Below are 12,790 nucleotides of genomic sequence, written 5' to 3' on the forward strand. Positions count from 1 at the left end.
TACTCTTCCGATGGATACTAAACACTACTGTATTACTCCTGTCTGACCCTTCGTATCAAACAAAGGGGGATTTCTCTGTTCATGAACATTCTACATTAACCAAACTTTCAGATTCTATCAAAGGGACCATGATCTACAAAATACATTATATAGTGAAAATATGTAACGATTGAGTCGCACGCTACGAACACATGAACTCTACCGTAAATGCACATACCGCGCGCCCGCGGGTGCCCGCAACAGCGAGTATGCGCACGCACGGGAGAGCGCACGCATGCGCAGCGCAGACCTGTGTGAGGTGCAAATATGGCAGTGTGCATCGTGATATTTTTCTGACTTTGACAAGCCTGTCAGACTATCACAATTAAATGAGAGTAGAGATTGAATATCTGGATCTGCACAGAAAACCGAAAGGACACAAATGATTGGAGAGTAAAATACCTACGGTACCTAGTATTCCCTGGTGGTCTCCCAACCGGGTACTGACCAAGCCCTGCAGTGTATGGCTTCCAAGATCAGACGAGATTGGGCATACTCAGTGCGGTTTGACTGTAGGTGGGTAAATCTCCAGTCTGTGCAGTCAATTCCAGTGTGCGGCTACTCATACAAGCCACTTATATTAAACATATCATAAATGCCTGAATTGTTGTTGGTATAAGAACAGAGCATTGAGCCCCATTTGTGCTGATTGTTATAATGCTAAGAGAAAAATCAGGCAGTAATGTAAGTAAAGTATGTAAATAAATATGATAATCTAACAGGGATTGATCCCCAATACTAGATACATATGATTCAGTGCAATGAGAAACACAGAACAGATATGATGGTCTAACAGGGATTAGTCCCCAATGACCCTCGGTGCCATAAAAGCTATGATGGCTGACATGTTATCCCAGCTCACTGCTAATAATCAGAAGACAACTGCAGCAGGCTGTGACAGACCTGACTGCAAAGGCTGAAAAGCAGCCCCCCTCTCCCCAGTTCAGGTACACATAAACATGGGCTGACTGATTTACTCTCAGAATCTGAGGAGGAAGTGCAGGAGGAGGGGGAAGACTTAGATCCTACTACAGAGGATTCAGCTCCCCCCCGTCTCTTCACTGACTTGGGAAGATTGACTGCATTGTTCACATTATAGAGAACCAGTGGTAGGGGGAGAGAATCCGGTGTGGCATAACCTGCACAATTGGATTTTAACCATGTTTGTAGTAGACACACACACACACACACACACACACACACACACACACACACACACACACACACACACACACACACACACACACACACACGTATAACAATAGCAAGCCTGCCTTCCTGTATGTGAGAAGTAGACAGAGTGAGAGAGGGACAGCACACCCAAGCCGGTAAGACATAGTAAGACTCCAGGCTGTATATAAATATCACAGTGAAACACCGGAGTTTTTGTCCTTGTTAGGACACTATATAGTGTATATTAGTGACTCTCCCCCATTTTTAACACCACTGTACCAGTTTTCTGTGTATCCTGTGTCGAAGTCGAAAAATATTGCAGTACACACGTCACGTACAAACTACACACAGATGGCCTCCATGCGCGTACTTGTTCTGCCGTGCGTGCGCATATTCGCAATTTGCGTATGGTTGCTCCCGCGGTCCTGCGTATTAGCGCGCGGTATGAGTAATTACGGTAGTATTTGTAATCGCATGGAAAAGCCATAAAAACACATTACATATTTAATCCAAATAGTGCACAATGTACACATAGTCTCCCTGCACCACACCAGCAAGTTACACTTGTTTAAATGGTATAAGAACAAAGGGATTCACCTTTACAGGACAGGAGGGGACAGAACTAGGTTATAAGGTGGTGTTTGGTATCCAGCTGTAGGGTATTTTAAGAGCAATATTCCGGTGTTAGTTTGCAGAAGATTGCACGCTCCTGAGAATAGTTATGCGCAGGAGCAGAATATAAATATTAACTGAATTTACTGTACACTTGATATGCGGTGGGAACCCAGAGGATAACATCTGCAACTGCACCTGGACCAGACATCGCCCACCTATTCAAACTGACCTATGACCTCTCCTGTACTGTAAATGACCATCCCTGTGTCCAATGGACAAAGAGATTACAGTTTCCATTGTGTTAGGTTTTGGACAAATGTATAAATAGCCAGCTGCAGGCCAGGTCACTCTCTCAATCTCTGAAGGTCCTCTACCTTGATGACTGAGGACCGCACCGGGAAGCGCAGGCGAAACCAAATGTATGTACCATTGACTGTAGCCATTTTCTTATTGTATTGTATTGTTATTATTGTAACCCCCTGCTAGTAAAGAACCGTTGGTCGGTCAGATCCCAACATAGTCTTTTGAAATACAAATTGGTGTCGTGTCTCTCTTTCCCTGCTAGTGTTATATATGTGTAATGTAGTCACACGTGTAGCTGCAAAGTGCTCACGGCATGTCTTTGTGTGTACGCACCGCGGGTACTTTGTACGACCATCGCGGCGTTTGTATGCAAAGTGCGTACACGGTACGGGGCTTTGTACGCTAACTGTGTAAAAAGTACGTAGGCTAAGGATTGATTACAGCGGCCGCAGCGGCTCCATTTTAAAGTGTATTGAATGTATTTTGAAAGTGTTGCTTTTAGTCCTGTAAGTAAATCAACTTTTACAATTGGGGGCTCGATCCGGTTTTCACATACTCACAGGCTAGCAGGTCCTAGCAGACTTTCATCTATCAGCAAAGGGTGGAAAGATATCTACGTTAAACCTTTTCCTGGTTGGTGGATGTTCAAAAAAACCCTATTTGTGTGCTTTTAGATTGCGTGTGCTCTGTCTGGGCTGCAGAGGTGCTGATAGAACCCGTAGGTAAACAGGAAAAAAGCTATTTAAAAAATCTGTGTAATTTTTTTGGCACCAAAAGTGTACACAAAGGGCTCCGATACTTTGCATACCCTCTCACATATTGTTGCCACAAGGTATAAATTGCTAAACCAGTTTAGATCTGTGTGAAATCTGATACATTTGTTGCTATATAGATAAATTTGAATAAATATATTTAAGGGAGTAATGATAAAAACACAAAACGCAGTTCTGGCCCAGTCGTAAAAGGGTTAAACGGAACAAGTGTGGGTTGTGTTCAGTGAGCGATTATAGTTTGTATTGCTCACATTTATAGAGGTTGTGTGATTTGTTTTATTGTGGACGCACGTTTTGTACACGTAGCTCGGAGAAAGTACAGAACCACGCACGCAGCGTAAAAGGCAAGCACGGTTGCGTGTTTACGCAAAGTGCATAAGAGTGCGGACGCTAAGTACATATTACACAATAGTTCGTTCAATTAAAAGGTGGGGTAGTATACTTTAAATACAATAGCACATAACTATCCGGTTTCAAAAGCAGATTAGTATAAGACTTTTGTTTAAACTGTACTGCCTCTGAGGTAAAAGCTGCTGATCAGAAAGAGTGGAAATTTTCTGTACAGAAAAACGCTGTGTATTTGTGTGAGCTGAAAGTGGAGTGAGAGGATTTGAACCCAGGAATTCGGGATCCCGTCATTGGTACACCAAGTGAGTGGAGGCTTGGCGGCGTGAGGCGGCTGACTCATGTTAATATAGATAGAAAAGTACGCAAGTCGTGAGGAGACTTGCACAGGAGCATGGTGGGGAATTGTGAATTGGGACCCATATAGTTTTATTTTATACGCTCCAGCTGAGGTTTCGCAGCTTGTGATTCGATTACAGTGGTCGTAGAGCGGATAGGTAACAAGTACCTATACGCTGTGCGATTGGACCGCATGTTTGTGGGTGCGATACATAGCGCAACTTGATACCCCTTTACGAGCTTTTGCGTAAAATCGCGGTATCATCAGCACTGTGTAGAGCATACGCAAGCGTGATTTGTGTATAAGTGCATAGGGAGTTTTTGCTGGTCTCTCTCAGGAAAATCTCCAACGGTAGATATTCACTGGAATAGGTAAGTCACTCCTAAAAACTTCCAGTGAATAGAAGCCAGTTAGGGGCCTTAGGTTGGGTACATCGCGATCCACTATCGACAGTGTATCGTAGTATTGGCCAATTTGGGCGAGAGCAGGTGGAGAGCGCTCGGAGAACTTTCACCGTCTGCTTGCATTGAGTATTTTGGTGTTTGTGGGAAAAGGCCCACAATTATGGGAGTCAGTTGCTCAAGTGAGAGACGTATGGTAGCTAGGGTTCAGGCTGAAGGATTGCGGCTGAGAGGGTCAGCAATGTTTATCATGTGTGAAAAATATGGTTAACACACGAAGGCTTTTGCAATGAGTGGGTACGTATGACTGACAAAGATAGGGTATCATTCCCTAGGGTGGGCAGCTTTGAACCAGAGGTACTGCAGAATGTAGGTAGTAAAATATGTCTGATTAAATCCAGAAAACAAAGGATCAGACATAACGATTGTTTAAACCTGTGGCAACAAGAGGGGGAGGTGCAAAGGGAACAAACTCGCAAAGCAAGTTCCAAACCTAGCAGAAATGAGGGCACGAACACACCATTACCGACACAGGTTGAAGGGGAAAAGATGGCTACAGTCAATGGTATATCTGTAAATGATAGAAAAATGCAGAACCAATGTGTTAACCTTAACCCTTGCAAGTTGTATTCTGTTTTGAACTCTCTCCAAGGTCATAGGTCAGTTGAAAATGATGCATCCATCCCACTCTCAGCCCTCCTCCAGGCAATTGCCTAACAGGAAATTCAGGTCGGCCCTGTCCAACCGGTAAGAGCAGTAGCAGTATCCCCCACTGAAAGGACTGGTGAGATCACAGACATCGTAAGTGTGAGACTGTTCATTACACAGAGACATTGACACCTCACAGTGAGCAGTTTAGGAATGCAATGGGAGGATTACATCCTGTCTTGGAAATAGTAACTCCCAATGGAGGAACCGATAGTCAGGGAGTAAGCCTCACCAGGAATAATGCAATGTATTGCCCATGGTCCAGATCAGAACTTCGGTCAATCATTTCAGAATTCCCCGATCCCCAGAAGCATTTAGCCAGATGTCAGAAGTATGTAAAGGGTCTGAGTAATGCATATGAACCGGCAAACAAAGATTGGCGGATACTTTTAAAAGCGTGCCTACCCCCTAATATTGACACCCAAAAATGTATTACTGATTGTAGATTAGAGTCGGATGGTCCTATAACTGACGAACACAATCAGGAGAATGTGGAACGAATTAACATGCAACTAGAGTTGTATTTCCCCACTGCTGTTAAGTGGAGAAGAATTTTCTCCGTAAAACAGAGAGAAAATGAAATGGCATTGAATATTTCCATCGGGCTCTGCAAATAATGGATAGATACATTGGGGTATCAGATATAGGGAACGATGCGAATTACAGGGAGGTGGCTGTCTCTGTGCTAATGGACGGGCTCAATAAGGCATTAAGGGACCGGGTGCAAACATCTTTGCCAAATTGGAGAGGGGTCACAGTAGCTAGTCTTAGAGAGTGCGCTATTGGACATCACAAGAATATTGCTAGGCGCAGAGAACAACAGGAGGAGAAGCTGATGACACTACGTATACAGGATCTGACAGGAAAGTCTCATCAGCCCAAACCCCAGACCCCTGCGGTTTGGAAAAGACAGAGAATATGTTACATTTGTAAAAAGGAAGGGCATTTCGCCAGAGATTGTAGGAGTAGCAGGACACATAGTTAATATAGATCCCCTAGACAGAAAACACAAGCCACATCATTAAACACATAGACGGGACCAAGGGACATATAGTAAGGAATCACGAGCCATATAGAAAATAAGATTTTACTTACCGGTAAATCTATTTCTCGTAGTCCGTAGTGGATGCTGGGGACTCCGTAAGGACCATGGGGAATAGACGGGCTCCGCAGGAGACATGGGCACTTTAAGAAAGAATTTGGATTCTGGTGTGCTCTGGCTCCTCCCTCTATGACCCTCCTCCAGACCTCAGTTAGAGAAACTGTGCCCGGAAGAGCTGACAGTACAAGGAAAGGATTTTGGTAATCCAGGGCAAGATACATACCAGCCACACCAATCACACCGTATAACTTGTGATAACTTACCCAGTTAACAGTATGAACAACAACAGAGCATCAGATCAACGCTGATGCAACTATAATATAACCAGTGGTGCAAGTGGGCGGGTACGGGTGGGTACGGCGTACCCGTAAGAATTTAGCCGTGGGTACGCCGTACCCACACCGACGGGCCGCCGCTCCTCTTCCTTCCCGCCCTCCCCTGCTCCACGCCGCACCGCCGCACACGCCGCACCGCCGCTGATGTGAGGGCAGGAGAGTGCAGCTTGCGCCTCTCGTTCCCCTCAGTCTCCGGTGGGTGTTTCAGTTTACTTCAGCGCCGATCCGTGAGCCAATCAGAGCTCGCACCCGCGAGCTCTGATTGGCTCACGGATCGGCGCTGAATTAAACTGAGACACCCGCCGGAGACTGAGGGGAACGAGAGGCGCAGGCTGCACTCTCCTTCCCTCACATGACAGACAGGACAGCGACGGCAGCGGTGAGTAGGGGAGGGGGGCATGTTTACCTGGCACTGGGGGGGGGGGGGGCATGTTATACCTGGCACTGGGGGGGCATGTATACCTGGCACTGGGGGCATATCTGGCACAGGGGGGCATATATACCTGGCACTGGCGGATATCTGGCACTGGGGGGGCATGTTATACCTGGCACTGGGGGATATCTGGCACAGGGGGGCATGTATACCTGGCACTGGGGGCATATCTGGCACAGGGGGGCATATATACCTGGCACTGGGGGCATATCTGGCACAGGGGGGGCATATATACCTGGCACTGGGGGATATCTGGCACAGGGGGGCATGTATACCTGGCACTGGGGGATATCTGGCACTGGGGGGGCATGTTATACCTGGCACTGGGGGATATCTGGCACTGGGGGGGCATGTTATACCTGGCACTGGGGGATATCTGGCACTGGGGGGGCATGTTATACCTGGCACTGGGGGATATCTGGCACTGGGGGGGCATGTTATACCTGGCACTGGGGGATATCTGGCACTGGGGGGGGGCATGTATACCTGGCACTGGGGGATATCTGGCACTGGGGGCATATCTGGCACAGGGGGGCATATATACCTGGCACTGGGGGATATCTGGCACAGGGGGGCATGTATACCTGGCACTGGAGGATATCTGGCACTGGGGGCATATCTGGCACTGTAGGGGCATTTCTGTATCTGGCACGGGGGGCAATGTATATCTGACACAGTGGGGGCATTTGTGTATCTAGCACTGTGGGGCAATGTGTATCTGACACTGTGAGGCAATGTATGGCACTCTGGGGGCATTTCTGTATCTGGCACTGTGGGGCAATGTGTATCTGGCACTGTGGGGCAATGTGTATCTGGCACTGTGGGGACATTTGTGTATCTGGCACTGTGGGGCAATGTGCATCTGGCACTGTGGGGCAATGTGTATCTGGCACTGTGAGGCAATGTGTATCTGACACTCTGGGGACATTTGTGTATCTGGCACTCTGGGGACATTTGTGTATCTGGCACTGTGGGGCAATGTGTATCTGGCACTGTGGGGTTATATGTATCTGGCACTGTGGGGCAATGTATATCTAGCACTGTGGGGCAACGTGTATCTGACACTATTGGGGTCATACGTGTATCTGCCCCTCTCCCATATGTGTATCACGCCCCCATTTTCATTGGCCACGCCCCATGTGGCATTTGGCCACACCCATTTTTTTGCCAGTACCCGTAAGACATTTTTTCTACTTGCACCACTGAATATAACCCTTATTGAAGCAATAACTATATACAAGCATTGCAGAAGAAGTCCGCACTTGGGACGGGCGCCCAGCATCCACTACGGACTACGAGAAATAGATTTACCGGTAAGTAAAATCTTATTTTCTCTAACGTCCTAGTGGATGCTGGGGACTCCGTAAGGACCATGGGGATTATACCAAAGCTCCCAAACGGGCGGGAGAGTGCGGATGACTCTGCAGCACCGAATGAGCAAACACAAGGTCCTCCTCAGCCAGGGTATCAAACTTGTAGAACTTTGCAAAGGTGTTTGAACCTGACCAAGTAGCCGCTCGGCAAAGCTGTAATGCCGAGACCCCTCGGGCAGCCGCCCAAGAAGAGCCCACCTTCCTTGTGGAATGGGCCTTAACTGATTTAGGCAGCGGCAATCCAGCCGTAGAATGAGCCTGCTGAATCGTGTTACAGATCCAGCGAGCAATAGTCTGCTTTGAAGCAGGCGCCCCAAGCTTGTTGGAAGCATACAGGATAAACAAAGATTCTGTTTTCCTGACCCTAGCCGTTCTGGCTACATAAACCTTCAAAGCCCTGACCACATCCAGTAACTCGGAATCCTCCAAGTCATTAGTAGCCACAGGCACCACAATAGGTTGGTTTATATGAAAGGATGAAACCACTTTAGGCAGAAATTGTGGGCGGGTCCGCGATTCTGCTCTATCCGCATGGAAAACCAGATAAGGGCTTTGATGTGACAAAGCCGCCAATTCTGACACACGCCTAGCCGAAGCCAAGGCTAGTAGCATGACCACCTTCCAGGTGAGATATTTCAATTCCACCGTCTTGAGTGGTTCAAACCAGTGTGATTTCAGGAAACTCAACACCACGTTAAGATCCCAAGGTGCCACTGGAGGCACAAAAGGGGGCTGAATATGCAGCACTCCCTTTACAAATGTCTGAACTTCAGGCAGAGAAGCCAGTTCTTTTTGAAAGAAAATGGATAGGGCCGAAATCTGGACCTTAATGGAACCTAATTTTAGGCCCAAAGTCACTCCCGACTGTAGGAAGTGAAGGAAACGGCCCAGCTGGAATTCCTCCGTAGGGGCATTCCTGGCCTCACACCAAGCAACATATTTTCGCCATATACGGTGATAATGTTGAGCCGTCACGTCCTTCCTAGCCTTTATCAGCGTAGGAATGACCTCATCCGGATTGCCTTTTTCTGCTAGGATCCGGCGTTCAACCGCCATGCCGTCAAACGCAGCCGCGGTAAGTCTTAGAACAGACAGGGCCCCTGTTGCAACAAGTCCTGTCTTAAAGGCAGAGGCCACGGGTCCTCTGTGAGCATTTCTTGCAGATCAGGATACCAAGTCCTTCTTGGCCAATCCGGAACAATGATTATTGTTCTCACTCCTCTTTTTCTTATGATTCTCAGCACCTTGGGTATGAGAGGAAGAGGAGGAAATACATAGACCGACTGGAACACCCACGGCGTCACCAGTGCGTCCACAGCTATCGCCTGAGGGTCTCTTGACCTGGCGCAATACTTCTTTAGCTTTTTGTTGAGGCGGGATGCCATCATGTCCACCTGTGGCAGCTCCCACCGACTTGCAACCTGCGCGAAGGCTTCTTGATGAAGTCCCCATTCTCCCGGGTGGAGGTCGTGCCTGCTGAGGACGTCTGCTTCCCAGTTGTCCACTCCCGGAATGAACACTGCTGACAGTGCGCTTACGTGATTCTCCGCCCATCGAAGAATTCTGGTGGCTTCTACCATCGCCACCCTGCTCCTTGTGCCGCCTTGGCGGTTTACATGAGCCACTGCGGTGATGTTGTCTGACTGAATCAGAACCGGGTGGTCGCGAAGTAGGGACTCCGCTTGGCGTAGGGCGTTGTATATGGCCCTTAGTTCCAGGATGTTGATGTGGAGGCAAGTCTCCTGACTTGACCACAGACCTTGGAAATTTCTTCCTTGTGTGACTGCCCCCCACCCTCGGAGGCTTGCATCCGTAGTCACCAGGACCCAGTCCTGAATGCCGAATCTGCGGCCCTCGAGGAGGTGAGCACTCTGCAGCCACCACAGGAGAGACACCCTGGCCCTGGGGGATAGGGTGATTAACCGATGCATCTGAAGATGTGATCCGGACCATTTGTCCAGTAGATCCCATTGAAAGGTCCTCACATGGAACCTGCCGAAGGGAATGGCCTCGTATGATGCCACCATCTTTCCCAGGACTCGCGTGCAGTGATGCACCGACACCTGTTTTGGTTTCAATAGGTTTCTGACCAGTGTCATGAGCTCTTGAGCCTTCTCCACCGGGAGATAAACCCTCTCCTGGTCTGTGTCCAGAATCATGCCCAGGAAGGAATCAACTGGGCAACTGCGGCTTTGGAATATTTAGAATCCAGCCGTGTTGTTGTAACACTTCCAGAGAGCGTGCTACGCTGATCAGCAACTGCTCTCTGGACCTCGCCTTTATGAGGAGATCGTCCAAGTATGGGATAATTGTGACCCCTTGCTTCCGCAGGAGTACCATCATTTCTGCCATTACCTTGGTAAATATTCTCGGTGCCGTGGAGAGACCAAACGGCAGCGTCTGAAATTGGTAATGGCAATCCTGTACCACAAATCTGAGGTACGCCTGATGAGGTGGATAAATGGGGACATGAAGGTATGCATCCTTTATGTCCAGAGACACCATAAAATCCCCCCCTTCCAGGCTTGCGATGACCGCTCTGAGCGATTCCATCTTGAACTTGAACCTTTTCAAGTATATGTTCAGGGATTTTAAATTTAATATGGGTCTGACCGAACCATCCGGTTTCGGTACCACAAACATGGTCGAATAATAACCCTTTCCTTGTTGAAGGAGGGGAACCTTGACCACCACCTGTTGAAGATACAATTTGTGAATTGCAGCTAACACTATTTCCCTCTCTAAGGGGGAAGCTGGCAGGGCCGATCTGAGGTATCGGTGAGGGGGCACCTCCTCGAATTCCAGCTTGTATCCCTGAGACACAATATCTATTGCCCAGGGATCCACCTGTGAGTGAACCCACTTGTGGCTGAAATTTCGGAGACACGCCCCCACCGGGCCTGGCTCCACCTGTGGAGCCCCAGCGTCATGCGGTGGATTTAGTGGAAGCCGGGGAAGACTTCTGTTCCTGGGAACTAGCTGTGTTGTGCAGCTTCCTTCCTCTGCCCCTGCCTCTGGCAAGAAAGGACGCACCTCGGACTTTCTTGCCTTTTTGTGATCGAAAGGACTGCATTTGGTAATACGGTGCTTTCTTAGGCTGTAAGGAAACATATGGCAAAAAATTTGACTTTCCAGCAGTAGCTGTGGAGACCAGGTCCGAGAGACCCTCCCCAAACAATTCCTCACCCTTGTAAGGTAAAACCTCCATGTGCCTTTTTGAGTCGGCATCACCTGTCCATTGCCGAGTCCACAGGACCCTTCTGGCAGAAATCGACATTGCATTTATTCTAGAGCCCAGTAGGCTAATGTCTCTTTGAGCATCTCTCATATATAGGACAGCGTCTTTTATATGCCCCAGGGTCATTAATATAGTATCCTTGTCTAAGGTATCAAGTTCCTCAGATAAGGTATCCGTCCATGCTGCTACAGCACTACACACCCAGGCCGACGCAATTGCCGGCCTTAGTAAGGTACCTGAATGTGTATAAATGGACTTCAGGGTACCCTCTTGCTTTCTATCCGCAGCATCTTTTAGGGTGGCCGTATCCTGTGACGGCAGGGCTACCCTCTTGGATAAGCGGGTTAAAGCTTTGTCCACCCTAGGGGAGGATTCCCAGCGTAACTTGTCCGTTGGCGGGAAGGGATACGCCATAAGCATCCGTTTGGAAATCTGCAGTTTTTTATCTGGAGATTCCCAAGCCTTTTCACATAACTCATTTAGCTCGTGTGAAGGGGGGAAGGTCACCACCTGCCTTTTTTCCCCATACATATGAACCCTCTTGTCAGGGACTGGGGTTTCCTCTATGATGTGCAACACATCTTTAATTGCTATAATCATATAACGGATGGATTTAGCCAATTTAGGCTGTAACTTTGCATCATCGTAATCGACACTGGAGTCAGAATCCATGTTGGTATCTGTGTCAACAATTTGGATTAGTGGGCGCTTCTGAGACCCTGACGGCCTCTGCGACATAGGATCAGGCACGGGCTGAGACCCTGACTGTCCTAAGGTTTCAGCTTTATCCAACCTTTTATGTAAGGAATTAACATTATCATTTAAAACCTTCCACATATCCATCCAATCAGGTGTCGGCGCCGTCGGCGGAGACACCACATTCATTTGCTCCCGCTCTGTTTCCACATAGCCTTCCTCGTCAAACATGTCGACACAAGCGTACCGACACACCACACACACAGGGGATGCTCTTTTTGAAGACAGTTCCCCCACAAGGCCCTTTGGAGAGACAGAGAGAGAGTATGCCAGCACACACCCCAGCGCTATATAACCCAGGAATCACACAGTAACTTAGTGTTAACCCAGTAGCCGCTGTAATAATGATTTTTGCGCATAATTATGTGCCCCCCCTCTCTTTTGTACCCTCTTCTACCGTGTATCTGCAGGGGAGAGCCTGGGGAGCTTCCTATCAGCGGAGCTGTGGAGAAAAAATGGCGCTGGTGAGTGCTGAGGAAGAAGCCCCGCCCCCTCAGCGGCGGGCTTCTGTCCCGCGTTTATGTACAATATTATGGTGGGGGCTCATACATATATACAGTGCCCAACTGTATATATGTCAAACTTTTGCCAAGAGGTCCTAATTGCTGCCCAGGGCGCCCCCCCTGAGCCCTGCACCCTTACAGTGACCGGAGTATGTGGGTGTAGTGTGGGAGCAATGGCGCACAGCTGCAGTGCTGTGCGCTACCTCAGTGAAGACTGAAGTCTTCTGCCGCCGATTTCGAAGTCTTCTTGCTTCTTTCACCCGGCTTCTGTCTTCCGGCTCTGCGAGGGGGACGGCGGCGCGGCTCCGGGATCGGACGACGAGGGTGAGATCCTGTGTACGATCCCTCTGGAG

The 12,790-nt window shown here is 48.5% G+C and overlaps 1 pseudogene; it reads right to left on the minus strand.

Annotated features, from left to right (window-relative positions):
• Nucleotides 1-438: 438 nt before the first annotated feature.
• LOC134965009 (5S ribosomal RNA) lies at nt 439-557 on the minus strand (annotated as a pseudogene).
• Between the last annotated feature and the right edge of the window lie 12,233 nt (nt 558-12,790).

Source organism: Pseudophryne corroboree, chromosome 9 (genome assembly GCF_028390025.1).
Source record: "Pseudophryne corroboree isolate aPseCor3 chromosome 9, aPseCor3.hap2, whole genome shotgun sequence".
Taxonomy (NCBI): Eukaryota; Metazoa; Chordata; class Amphibia; order Anura; family Myobatrachidae; genus Pseudophryne; species Pseudophryne corroboree.